The sequence below is a fragment of the Mobula hypostoma genome, chromosome 8 (assembly GCF_963921235.1).
Source record: "Mobula hypostoma chromosome 8, sMobHyp1.1, whole genome shotgun sequence".
Taxonomy (NCBI): Eukaryota; Metazoa; Chordata; class Chondrichthyes; order Myliobatiformes; family Myliobatidae; genus Mobula; species Mobula hypostoma.
Genome location: NC_086104.1, coordinates 34,781,014 through 34,793,556, shown reverse-complemented (window position 1 = coordinate 34,793,556; position 12,543 = coordinate 34,781,014). Strand labels below are relative to the sequence as shown.

The 12,543-nt window shown below is 41.1% G+C and overlaps 1 protein-coding gene across 1 annotated transcript in view; it reads right to left on the bottom strand.

Moving 5' to 3' along the window:
- The window catches only part of prkcea (protein kinase C, epsilon a), a 658,830-nt gene that overhangs the window by 91,927 nt on the left and 554,360 nt on the right, over nucleotides 1-12,543 (bottom strand). The window lies entirely within an intron of this gene.

Sequence of the window (12,543 nt, the reverse complement as noted above, 5' to 3'; positions counted from 1 at the left end):
ATGAAAGTATAACCTGAAAAATGAAGAAGAGGGCATGACCCTCCATAGAAGTAATCCCCAGAATCTGAGCAGATTAGACGTTAACAAGGAAGTGTTGAGCGCCTGGCTCAGAGTTGGAGATCTCTTCCCAGAAACAAAGGGGATCCTTGTGCAATACAAGACGAGGCGGTTAACACAAAAAAATTATCAACAGTACAAAATAATAGACAAACAAATTCAAGATGATAAATGCAGAAAATGCCAAGAGAAACCAGAAACAATCCAGCATATTACAGGATCCTGCAGCAATTTAACTCAACTTGATTACTTACACAGGTACGATCAAGTGACAAACACTATTCACCAAAAACTAATTTAAAATACAAACACAGAAAAGATACCCTACCTTACTAGAAATACGAGTATGATCCTGTTTTAGAGTCAAAGTTCTTGAAATTATATTACAACCGATCCAATATTACAGACAGGACATTCCATAAGAACCATCCAGATATACCAGAATAAACAAGCAAGAACAACTAGACTTAGCCATTCCAAACACACTCAACATACAGAAATCAATAAGTGGAAATGCCAGAAATTTGCTAATTAAAAAAGGGAATTGTAAGACTATAGAACATGAAGATATAAGATGAGAGGCATTGATCGTGTGGATAGTCAGAGGCTTTTTCCCAGGCCTGAAATAGCTAACATGAGAGGGCACAGTTTTAAGGTGCTTGGAAGCAGGTACAGAGGAGATGTCAGGGGTAAGTTGTTGTTGTTTTTTTTTACGCAGAGAATGGTGAATGTGTGGGATGGGCTGCTGGCAACGGTGGTGGAGGTGGATACAATAGGGTCTTTAAAGAGACTCCTGGATAAGTACATGGAGCTTAGAAAAAATAGAGGGCTATGGGTTACCCTAGGTAATTTCTAAAGTAAGTACATGTTCAGCACAGCATTGTGAGCTGAAGGGTCTATATTGTGCTGTAGGTTTTCTATGCTTCTATGAACAGGGTATCTATTGTCCCAATAGTAAATAGTATCAACTGCTATCATCCCAAAGTCGCTACACAATAGCATTAAATGATTCAGCCTACAAGAAATATTTATGTAAATCTTCAGAAAGCCCGAATACCAAACACCACTGGAATAGTCTGAAAGTTCCGCGCAACTGAGAAATCAGTGTGCTTGGCTATGCCTATACCTCATGTTTTACCAGCTTGAGCTGAGAAGAAATAAAAATATAATAATAAATAAGCAATTGATATTGAGAATACGAGATAAAGAGTCCTTGAAAGTGAATCCGTAGGTTATGGAAATCTTTCAGTGTTGGGGTGAATTATGTTGAGTGAAGTTATCCCTTCTGGTTCAGGAGCCTGATGGTTGAGGGGTAATAACTTTTTCTAACCTGGTGTTGTGGGCTCTGAGGATCCTGTGCCATCTTCTGAGTAGCAGAAGCGAGAAGAGAGCATGGACTGAATGCTGGGGGTCTTTGATGATGGTTTTGCTTTCCTGCAAAGCACTCCATGTAGATGTGTTCATGATAGACTGGACTGTAACCGCTACCTTCTGTAGGCTTTTCCGTTCAAGGGTATTGGTGTTTTCTTACCAGGCCATGATGCAACCAGATGTGATGTACCATGATGTACTCTCTACCACACATCTGTAGAAGTTTGACAAAGTTTAAGAAAACATGCCAAGTCTTCACAAACATCTAAGAAAGTGGAGGCCCTGCAGCCCTTTCTTTCAAATGGCACTTACTTGCTGGATCCAGGACAGATCCTCTGAAATTATACCACTGAGGGATTTAACATTGCTGACTATCTCTACCTCTGATCCCTTGATGAAGACTGTATCATAGACCTCTGTCTTCCTCCTTCTGCAGTCAATAATCAGCTCCTTGGTTTTGCAATCAATGAGTGAAAGGTTGTTGTTGTTGCACCACTTAGCCGGATTTTCAGTCTCCCTCCTATATGCTAATTCGTCACCACCTTTGATTTGGCCAGCAACATTGGGGTCATCCACAAACTTATATCTGGCATTGGAGTTGCACTTAAGACTTACAGTCATAAGTATAAAGCGATTAGAGCAGTGGGCTAAGCACACAGTCTGTGGTGCACCCGTGGTGATGGTGACTGTGGAGACATTGGCCAGCTGCTGTCAGTGGCCTATGCCCAAGTAGATAGATATATAGAAATTTTATTGACCCCAGAGGAAGTTATAGTGTCACAGTGGTGTTACAAGTTCACAGATATACAATATTAGAACAGAAGTAAGAAGAATAAATTAAAAATAGTTACATTAAACAGTCTAACAGGAGGGAGTCATCACTTTCCTGGCTAAAGGTTGACTCACTGTAGAGTCTTATGGCTGAGGGTAAGAATGACCTTGGAGAATAAAGCTCCTTAGAGTAGTGCAGTTGTCTGAGTCTATTACTTAAAGAGCTCCTCTGTTCAGCCAAGGTGGCATGCAGAGGGTGAGAAACATTGTCCAGAATTGTCAGGATTTTCCATAGGGGCCTTTGTTCTACCACAGCCTCCACTGTGTCCAGTTTGACTCCTATAAAAGAGCCAATCTTTCTAAACGGGGTAAAGGGCTTAAGAATACTGTACTGCTGCCACTAATAAAGCAAATGCCATGACATACGTCAGTGATATACTGTATGTTTCATATCATGAATCTGAATCTTGTAACAGTGGATCCGATTCTGGTTCATGCTGGTTTTAACTCGACTACATACATCCATTACTATGGTGCTCACTGCAATTAAGGACTTCTTTCACTTTTAAACTCCAAAACTAACTCATCAATTCAGACCTGTGATACCACTTTCAAGGAATTATGGATTTGTGTACCCAGATCCCTCTGTTCCATTGCACTCATCGCTGTGTAAGTCCTACCCTAGCTTGTCCTCCCAAAGTGCATCACCTCTCACTTGTACTTTATACTTTATTGTTGCCAGACAATTGATACTAGAGCGTACAATCATCACAGCGATATTTGATTCTGCGCTTCGCGCTCCCTGGATTACAAATCAATAGTAAATATTAAAAATTTAAATTATAAATCATAAATAGAAAATAGAAAATGGAAAGTAAGGTAGTGCAAAATAACCGTTTGCATTAAATTCCATCTGCCATTTTTCAGCCCAGTTTTTCCACTGGTTAAAATCCCCTGCAAGTTTTGATAGCCTTCCTCTTTGTCCAATACACCCCCAATCTCGGGGTCATCCGCAAATTTACTGATCCAATTTACCATATTGTCATCCAGATCATTGATACAGATGACAAACAACAATGATCCTAGCTCCGATTCATGCAGCACACCATGTGTCAGAGGCCTCGAGTCAAAGAGACAACCATCTACTACCATTCTTTAGCCTGTCTAGCTTCTCTTGTGAATTAAGTGTAGAATCTAATTTACTATTTTATCCTGAATGCTAAGTGACTCCGAATCTTCTAGGACCAGCCACCCATGCGGGATTTTGCTGAAGGCCTTGCTAAAGTCCATTAGGCAACATCGCAAACACGAGGAAATCTGCAGATGCTGGAATTTCAAGCAACACACATAAAAGTTGCTGGTGAATGCAGCAGGCCAGGCAGCATCTCCAGGAAGAGGTACAGTCGACGTAGGGTCAGGACGAAGGGTCTCGGCTCGAAACGTCGACTGTACCTCTTCCTATATTCGCTGTCTGGCCTGCTGCATTCACCAGCAACTTTTATGTGTGTTGCTTAGACAACATTGTCTGCCTTTCCTTTATCAACTTTCCTGGTAAATGACATGGCCGAATGTGTGAATGTCCACCCATAACCTGACAATATTCAAATTTGATTTGGTGACTGATTTTACTAACTGCTCCTCACTGTACATGCCCTGGCTTCATGCCGCTGATACTCCAGATTTGACCATTTGCAAGTCTGAGGTCATTCGAGATTCTGTTGCTTTTTCTAACGCAAGCCATACATTTCACTGATTCTCCCTGTGTTGACTGGCAACATTCAGCCTTACTTTCATTCCTAGGAGCTATAGTTCCTCTTTTCTTTCTGTAAGGAGCTCCTTAAAATGTACCCCTTGGCCAAAGGTATTTGCCTAAACTGCATATAGCTATGAGTTAAATTTTGTTTGATCAGGCTTTCATGAAAAGCTTGGGTCTTTTTCTACATTAAGAGTGCATGTAAGTATAAATACATTGTTGAACATGCCCCAAAAATATGGAACTATTTATATCAAACATTAACAATTGGCATGCAGGCGTACATTAAATCAAAATTAGTTTCAGAGTTTAACAGTGAAGGGTGAAGCATGAAGTTAATGTGGGCAGCCTAAAAGAAAAGGTTTTGCTCTAATGGCATTTTTGATTTTCTTCAGAGCACAATACATTCTACATTAAATGTTCTTAACTGATCTCTCTGCAAGCTGTAACATGCTTATGAGAACAAGTGATGAAGCAAAACAACAGCTCACTGTTGAGTTTTTGAACTGCAATTTTCTCTATTGTACATCAGCCCCATACACATCAGGGAAGGTCAAGTAAATGTTAAATGAGATGAGATGATATAAAGGAAAAGTTTTTACCAACATTTATGCAATAATGATGTTGGTGACAAATAATATGCGCTATTCTCTCCTACTTTTCAGAGCAAAGACCTTTTTTTAACCGATGAGACATAAATCCCTTTGATAAGATATTAAAGAAACCTACAGATCAAAGGCAGATTCATCCAAATAAAATGAGACAAATTCCATCTAAATGACAAATTAATGCTGGTTGTGAAGTGATAAATGTATCTTAACATCTCAATTTGATTTACAGCACCTGTATAATTTGCAAGATGGACTTCTCAAACCACTTTAAGGAAAAGACACTTTACAAGAAGATAGAAATAAAGGCTGATGTCATCTTGAATTAAAATGTGTGGAGCGAAGGAGGCTGAGAAGTGATGTTATAGAGCTTATAGAATGATGAAAGGCCGAGATAGAGCAGATAATCAGAACCTTTCCCTCAAAATAGAGGAGTCTAAAAGGAAGGGGAAGAAATTTAAAATGAGAGTAGAAAGATTTAAAGTGGATCTGAGCAGCAAGTTTTTCACACAGTAAGTGGTGGGTATATGGTACAAGCTGCCAGAGGAGCTGGTGGAGATGGGCACAGATACAACTTGTAAAAGACGAATGGGCAATTACATGGGTAGGACAGGCATGGAGGGATAGTGTCTAAATGGAAGCAAATAAGATTACTTAAGATTGACATCTTGGATGGCACTAATAACAGCCTTTATGAGCTGTAGATCTCAATGAAGGAGCTTCTGTGAATGAATAAATCTAAAACTTTTGGACCTATTCGCTGATATACAGATTAAACTGACCTTTAAAGGTAGCTGGACAAAACAAATAATCGAGGCTCTGTCAACAATAGAAAGATGTTCAATTGATAACAACTGAAACGATTTTTTTTGGGAAGAAATGTGTACATTGGAGTTCTACAGCTTTACATAGTCAGTGTGAAATGTGACCAAAGAAACTCTTAGTTCATACTCCTGTATTTTCTAATAATGTTTAAACCTTGGCCAAGACTGTGTTAGACCTAGACATGGTCTGTAGTGTTTTATTTAAGTGTTCATCTTTTGAAAACATTTCAGTTTGACCTGAGTCCTCTGAAATAGATCTTGTTATTACAATGAATAATAGCTAATACTGTTTAAGTGAAGAAAAATACAAAGGTCATGTTTTCCTTTGTTAGATCATGGAAAAGGGAGATTATTCTCAAACTGGAAAGATGTGATTGCATTGGAGAAAGTCAGTGCAGGTATACAAATATAGGTTTCTGGGACTGTAAAATTAATGCAATACAGAAAGATTGGATAAGTTGGGGTTACACACACAATGCTGGAGGAACTCAGCAAGTCATCAGGCAGCATCTATGGAGGGGAATAAATAGTTGCCGTTTTGGGCTGGGATCCTTCATCAGAACTGGAAAGGAAGGGGACAGAAAATAAGTTAGGGTTATTTTATTTGAAATTGAGGGATTTGATGGAAGACTTCATTGAAGCACATGAAATTATTAGGGGCCAAGAAAGAAGAAAATATGATCTATTGTATTTCCCTTAATAGAGATGTTGAAATCTAGAGACGTACATCTAAAGAAGATTAGAGGTGAGAACAGGAAAATATCTCTCACTTAAAGGACGACAGACATCTAGAACTCACTCTTGAATGTTAAGGGGCAGAATGCATACCATAGTCAGGAACTACTTTGATGTGTACTTGAAGAGCTGTGACCTGCAGATCTGTGGGGCAAGTGCTGGAGGGCGGGACTAAGTTTGGTAGTTCTTTTTTTAAAATGGCAGACATACTGATGTATTTCTTCCTATTTTATCAAACTGTGTCACTGGATATCCTCCTGATCAGAGGATGACTCAGCAAGCTAAGCCTAGCCCAATGAAAAGACAGTCAACCATTGAACAACTGGAAGGGGACCTTTCTGAACTGGATTCCTAGTAGAGGGCTCCTTTACTTAGGTTGAAGCAGGTATTCTAGCAGCTAAGAAAGCTCTCTTTAGAATGATATAGATGACATTCACAAGGACACAATAAAGTAGGGGCAGGAGTAGGTCCCAAGCCCCTCAAGCCTGACTGACATGTCTGATTAATGCTGTTGTCAACTCTTCTTCTGTCTGGTTCCCTGTGTCCCTTAATTCCACGATCTTTCTAATATGGGTCACTCCAACACAAAAACATATCTCATAGCGACATACAGACATGAACTAGGCTTTGCAAGTTATCACTGTGCATATCTGGGGCTCTTCAATTGTGCCAAAGCACATGAAGGAATTGGAAGTAAAGTTGCAGCTTTTGCAGCCAACACCGCAAGTTCCTGATAGTCATTCTTTGCTTACTTTTCATGGGGATTGCATAGTGAATTAAAGGTGTGTAACAGTTCAATTTAATTTTTGATACTTCTTTTTCAATGGGCTGCTGAACATGTTTGAAATAGCAGCATTTCTTTCATAGTTAACATTGTGATATCATTTTCAGGAACACAACAGAGCTCTTACTATCTTCTTAAATAAGTCCTTCTCAAACTATTCTTATATTTCTATTTTCTCCCCAAGCGAATCCCAACTCTCTGCCTTGTGGCCAGACCTGTCATATATGTCTTTTTAAAAGTTAGAGAGTACATTTTTTGAATTCTGATCACGAATAATACTCTGCCTAAATGTTTTCCAAAGCCCCCAACCCCTACCTGCCTATTATTACTTTGAGATCTGGCTTGTTGTGTTGATTTGCCTGGCATAACACAGTGCAATGAGACACAGCCAGCCTATACGCTGCTATGCCTTTGACAACAGAGTCATGTTTGGCACTGGAAAGGGAATTATCGTGGTTTGGAGGCTTGTGTGCCTCAATGACTCGGAGAGCTATGTTGGCTGGAATCAGTGCTTTATGCTTTGTCTCTTGGTAGGGTCATCCATGCCAAACAGGTCAAAGGGTAGAGACCAGTCCTCCAGGTTTGGAGTTTCAGCTCAGGGCTAACAATCCTGATTGGTAAAACAAAATTGTTATGGAAGCAACAACAAAGAATCCTTCTACATCTGTGTGCGATGGTATTCCTGAGTATCCACCCAGGACTTACAAGACTAAGAGTGATGAAAACCAATAGGAAGCTACTGACATGATGAAGAAAACCCTGAACACCAACAGAGATGGAGTGCCTTCATTGTTATCCTTAATTGCCAGTGGCGTAACAGGAAGTAAGTGAGTATTACTTGGGAGACAAAGGCACAAATTCATTACCCTCCACTTCCTTACCTTGACATGTAAAGCAACACACTTGGTAGTGATGCCAACACTGTTTGAAACCAGATCCATCATTGTTTTAGGTAACTTGAGCTTGCAGGTCACATACCCATCCATCATGATGATGTGACTTTGGTGACACTGACCATTTACTTCCATGTGTACTTGATTAAACAAAACTTGCATATGTTGTGCACAAGAGATGCTCTGAAACAATCTAGTTCAACTGATAGTTATAAAAGAGTCTCTACGTACATGACTCTGTATTTATGAACAGTGCAAAAGCTATCTATAAATTTGCCATTGACACAACTGTTGTCGACATGTTCTCAGATGGCGATGAGGTGGTTTACAGGAGTGGTGTCGCAACAACAACTGTGCACTCAACGTCAGTAAGTCCAAGGTACTGAGTGTGAACTTTGCAAATAGACAGTTGAGGGAACATAAATCAGTCCTTATTGAGGGGTCAGCAGTGGAAAGGGACAGCAGTTACAAGTTCCTGGGAAACAAAATCTCTGAACATCTATCTTGTGGCCAATATACTGATGCAAATAGGAAGAGGACATGCCAGTGGCTAAACTTCACTTGGAGTTCGAGGAGATTTGGTATGTTACCAAGGATTCCAGAAAATTTCTACAGATGTACCATGGAGAGCATTCTAAGTATTCACATCACCGACTGGTATGGATGAGCCACTGCGCAGAATCAGAAAAAGCTGCAGAGCGTTGTAAACTCAGCCAGCTCCATCATGGGCACTAGGCTCCCCATAATCAGAATCAGGCTTAATATCATTGGCATATGTCAGGAAATTTGTTGTTTTGTGGCAGCAATACATTGCAATACATAATTATAAAATATATAAATTACAATAAAGAATATATACAATTAAATAAGTGGGGCAAAAAGAGAGCAACAAAATAGAAAAAAAATTGTGAGATAGTGTACATGGGTTCATTGTCCATTCAGAAATCTGATGATGGTAAGGAAAGAGCTGTTCTTAAAACATTGAGCCTGTGTCTTCAGGCTCCTGTACCTCCTCCTTGATGGTAGTAATGAGAAGAGGGCATTTTCTGGGTGGGAGGTTCTTAGTGATGGATGCCACCTTTTCGAAGCATTGCCTTTTGAAGATATCCTCGGTATTGGGGAGGCTAGTGCCCATGATGGAGCTGGTTGAGCTTACAACTTTCTGCAACCTTTTCCAATCCTGTGCAGTTGCCCCTCTATACCAGACAGTGATGAAACCAGTTAGAATGCTCTCCGTGCTACAACTGCAGAAATTAGGTAAGAGTCTTTGGTGACATATCAAATCTCCTCAAACTCCGAATGAAATATGGCTTCTGTCATGCATCAATATGTTGGGTGTAGGATAGATCTTCAGGGATGTTCACACCCAGGACTTGAAACTGCTCATCCTTTCCACTGCTATTCCTCAATGAGGACTGGTCTGTTTTCCCTCTACTTCTACTTCTTAAACTCCACAAACAATTCCCTGGTCTAACTGATATTGAGTGCAATGTTGCAGCATGACACCACTCAACCAGCTGATATACTGTATATCTATACTTTTCCATCACGATCTGATACTCTGCTAATAACAGTTTACATCAAAAACATCTTCCAAATGTGATGACTCAGAAAGGTGGTATCCATCATTAAGGACCTCCACCACCTTGGACAAGACCCCTTTCAATTACTACCATCAGACAGTAAGTATTGGAGGTACAGGATCCTGAAGGCACACATACAACATTTTAGGAACAGTTTCTACTCCTCTACATTCAGATTTCTGAATGGTCCCAAAGACACTACCCCACTATTTTTGCTCACTTTTTGCACTAATTATTGAATTTATATATACTTTATATATATTTCTTATTATAATTTATAGTATATTTTCTGTGGCGCACTGTACAGCTGTTGCAACCAAAATTTATGACATACAGTATGTCAGTGTAATAAACCTGATTCTGACCTTTATTACCGTAAACTTTCACGAGAGTTCGTGTCAAAAAGGGGGACATTGTTGGCTGACCCAAATGCGAGACACAGACAATGAAGTACTAGGAACAGGACTAGGACTAGAGTTAAGCAAGCAAGGGAAGTGGGAAAGAAAGGATGCTGGACATTGACAGAAAGGCCCTGGACAAGACTAGGTGCTGGGACAAGAACACAGACTTGGGCTAGGACATTGGTTAGGCAAGCGAGACCAGGACAAGGAACTGGGAACTAGGAGCCTGGGCTTGGACTCCGAGCCGGAGACTAGACAAGGACCCAGAACCTGGGTCTTGATTCGGGCTCGGACCCCAGAACTAGGCGAGGACATGATGTGGCTACAGGACTGGACATGGCTTAGGTACGTCATGGCTTGGGTACTTCGAGGCGAGGACTTGACGAGGCTTGGGTTCAGACTCTGAGCCAGAGACTGGACAAGGACCCAGAACCTGGATCTGGACTTGGGCTTGGACTCCGGAACTAGGCGAAGACATGACGTGGTCTTGGGAGACGGGTCTAGGCAAGGCTACAGGACAGAACGAGAGACTCCTGGGCAAGACAAGGGAGCTCCAGTACAGGACAAGGGAACTGCAGCACAGGACCAGGCACATGGACAGGACAAGATCACGAAGCCTTGACTTGGCACTCAGGAACAGCCGAGCCTTAGACTTGGGACGGCAGGAACCTCGGAACCTTGGACTTGGGATGACAGGAACACAGAACACAGAGCCTTGGTCTAGAGCAGGGGAACACAGAGCCGGGACCCCTCCTTGGGAACAGGACTTAGGGCCGGGACTCGACACAGAATGCTGAACACGACGAGACGGTTCCCAACACTAGGTAGCAGCAAACGGCCAGACCTACCTAGCGAAGGCATGGACACAGAGCCAGTTCCCAACAGTAGGCAGCAGCAAACGGCTTGACCTACCTAGCGAAGGCGTGGACACAGAGACAGTTCCAAATCAACGATAGACAGTTCCTTATCTTGACACAGCAAGACTCCAGTCTCGCTCCGGTGGTTGAACTTGACAAGGTTGCAGGTAAGGCTCCAGACACAGGTTGTAGGCAAGGCTTCAGGAGGAAGGGGAAGGGAAGGGAACAGTCCAGCCTCAGGGTAGTGGCAAAGACAGCCTGGCTTACCCAACGGAGACAAGGACAGGAGGGGACAGATTCAACTGCAGGGTACGGCAAAGATAGCCTGACTTAACCCACAGAGGTGAGGACAGGATACTGACAAGACGAACCAGTCACCACACTCGAACCCGGGGCCACTTATATTCCCAGCCCCAAGACAAGCATCAGGTGCCTATGATTAAGCCCAACTGAAACAAGGGACAGCCCGAAGACCTGGAGTCCGGAATCCACAGACCGGACAGTGAACTGGAACGTGGACTTCACGGACGGACCATGACAGGTTGAATACAAGAGACTGTAGGCAGATCAGAGTTAAGCCCTAGTGTAACCCCCATGTGGAGAAACATATTCAGTTCTGCATCTCAGAAGGCAGCACTAGTGGGATTCAAACTTTTGTTTCTGAATCAATAGTCACTTAGATTATTAGTTAGAACATAACCAACAGGACAAAGGCCTGATGGAGAGTCTCGGCCTGAAATGTTGACCATTTATTCATTTCCATAGATGCTACTTGACCTACTGAATTCCTCCAGCATTTTGTGTGGGTTGCTCTAATCAATATACTACTCTGCACTGAAAAAAAACAGAAGCGTATATTCACCAGAATGATACCCTACCCCTTCAACTTAAATTGTCAGGACATATTTCATAATCTAGTACTGTATTGCCTTGACAAAATTAAGGGTCAACTCATTAAGGTACTTAAGATGATTAAATTATTGAAAGAGCTTATTGAGAGAAACTATTTCCTTTGATGAGAAAATCCTAAACAAAAGGGCATAACTCTTCAACTAGAACTAGTTCCTTGAAGAATGAGGACAGGACGTAGTTCCTGATACAAATGGCTTAGAAATCTGGAAATGTCTCCTTCAAAAAAAAATGTGGGTTTAACTGAAATGAAAATGCTAAAACTCAGGTCAAAAGATTACAAAAACTGAAGTGGGCAGCTGGAAGTAAGATATTTGTTCAGCTATAACGTAACAAAATGCCAGAAAAAGCTTATGGGGCTGAGTGGCCTACTCCATTTTCCCATGCCTGTGATCTGTAAATAGGCATAGTTTTCAGATAATCCAAACCAAAAAAACATCTTGAAATGTTGCTGACAGAATGCCTTTTTTAGCTGAATAGAGGATTGCTCCGTTTAACAAGGTTTTTAAATTAAACTAAATAAACTCTTTCTTTTAAAAGGTCTTTCCATCAACACGTTTGTCTTTAATTACATTGTTTGGAATATCACTAAACAATAGGATTTTCCAGACAAATGTTAGCTCATGAACCTCTGACTAAGTGTCAATTTGGGGACATCTACAATGATGTCCATTCAGCAAAATGTTTCCAGAGGAGTGAAACGAGAAGGCAGAACAATGGAGCATCCTGCAGACTGGAGGATTTTGAGCATCATCAATCAACATTTCAGTAATTAGAGGGGTTTACTGTTCTGGGATTCATCTTATTCACAATATTTCTGAATGAACTAGAGAATACTTACTTTCAGCACTGGAGCCAAACACTGGAAAATTGGAAGCAATATACATAAATACAAACAGCAGCTGCTGACAAAATGAAATTTGTTTCACATTGGATGTCCAGGCTGTCTCCCATTATGGTTACTGATCTACATCTGATACCAGTTTGCTTCTGAGAG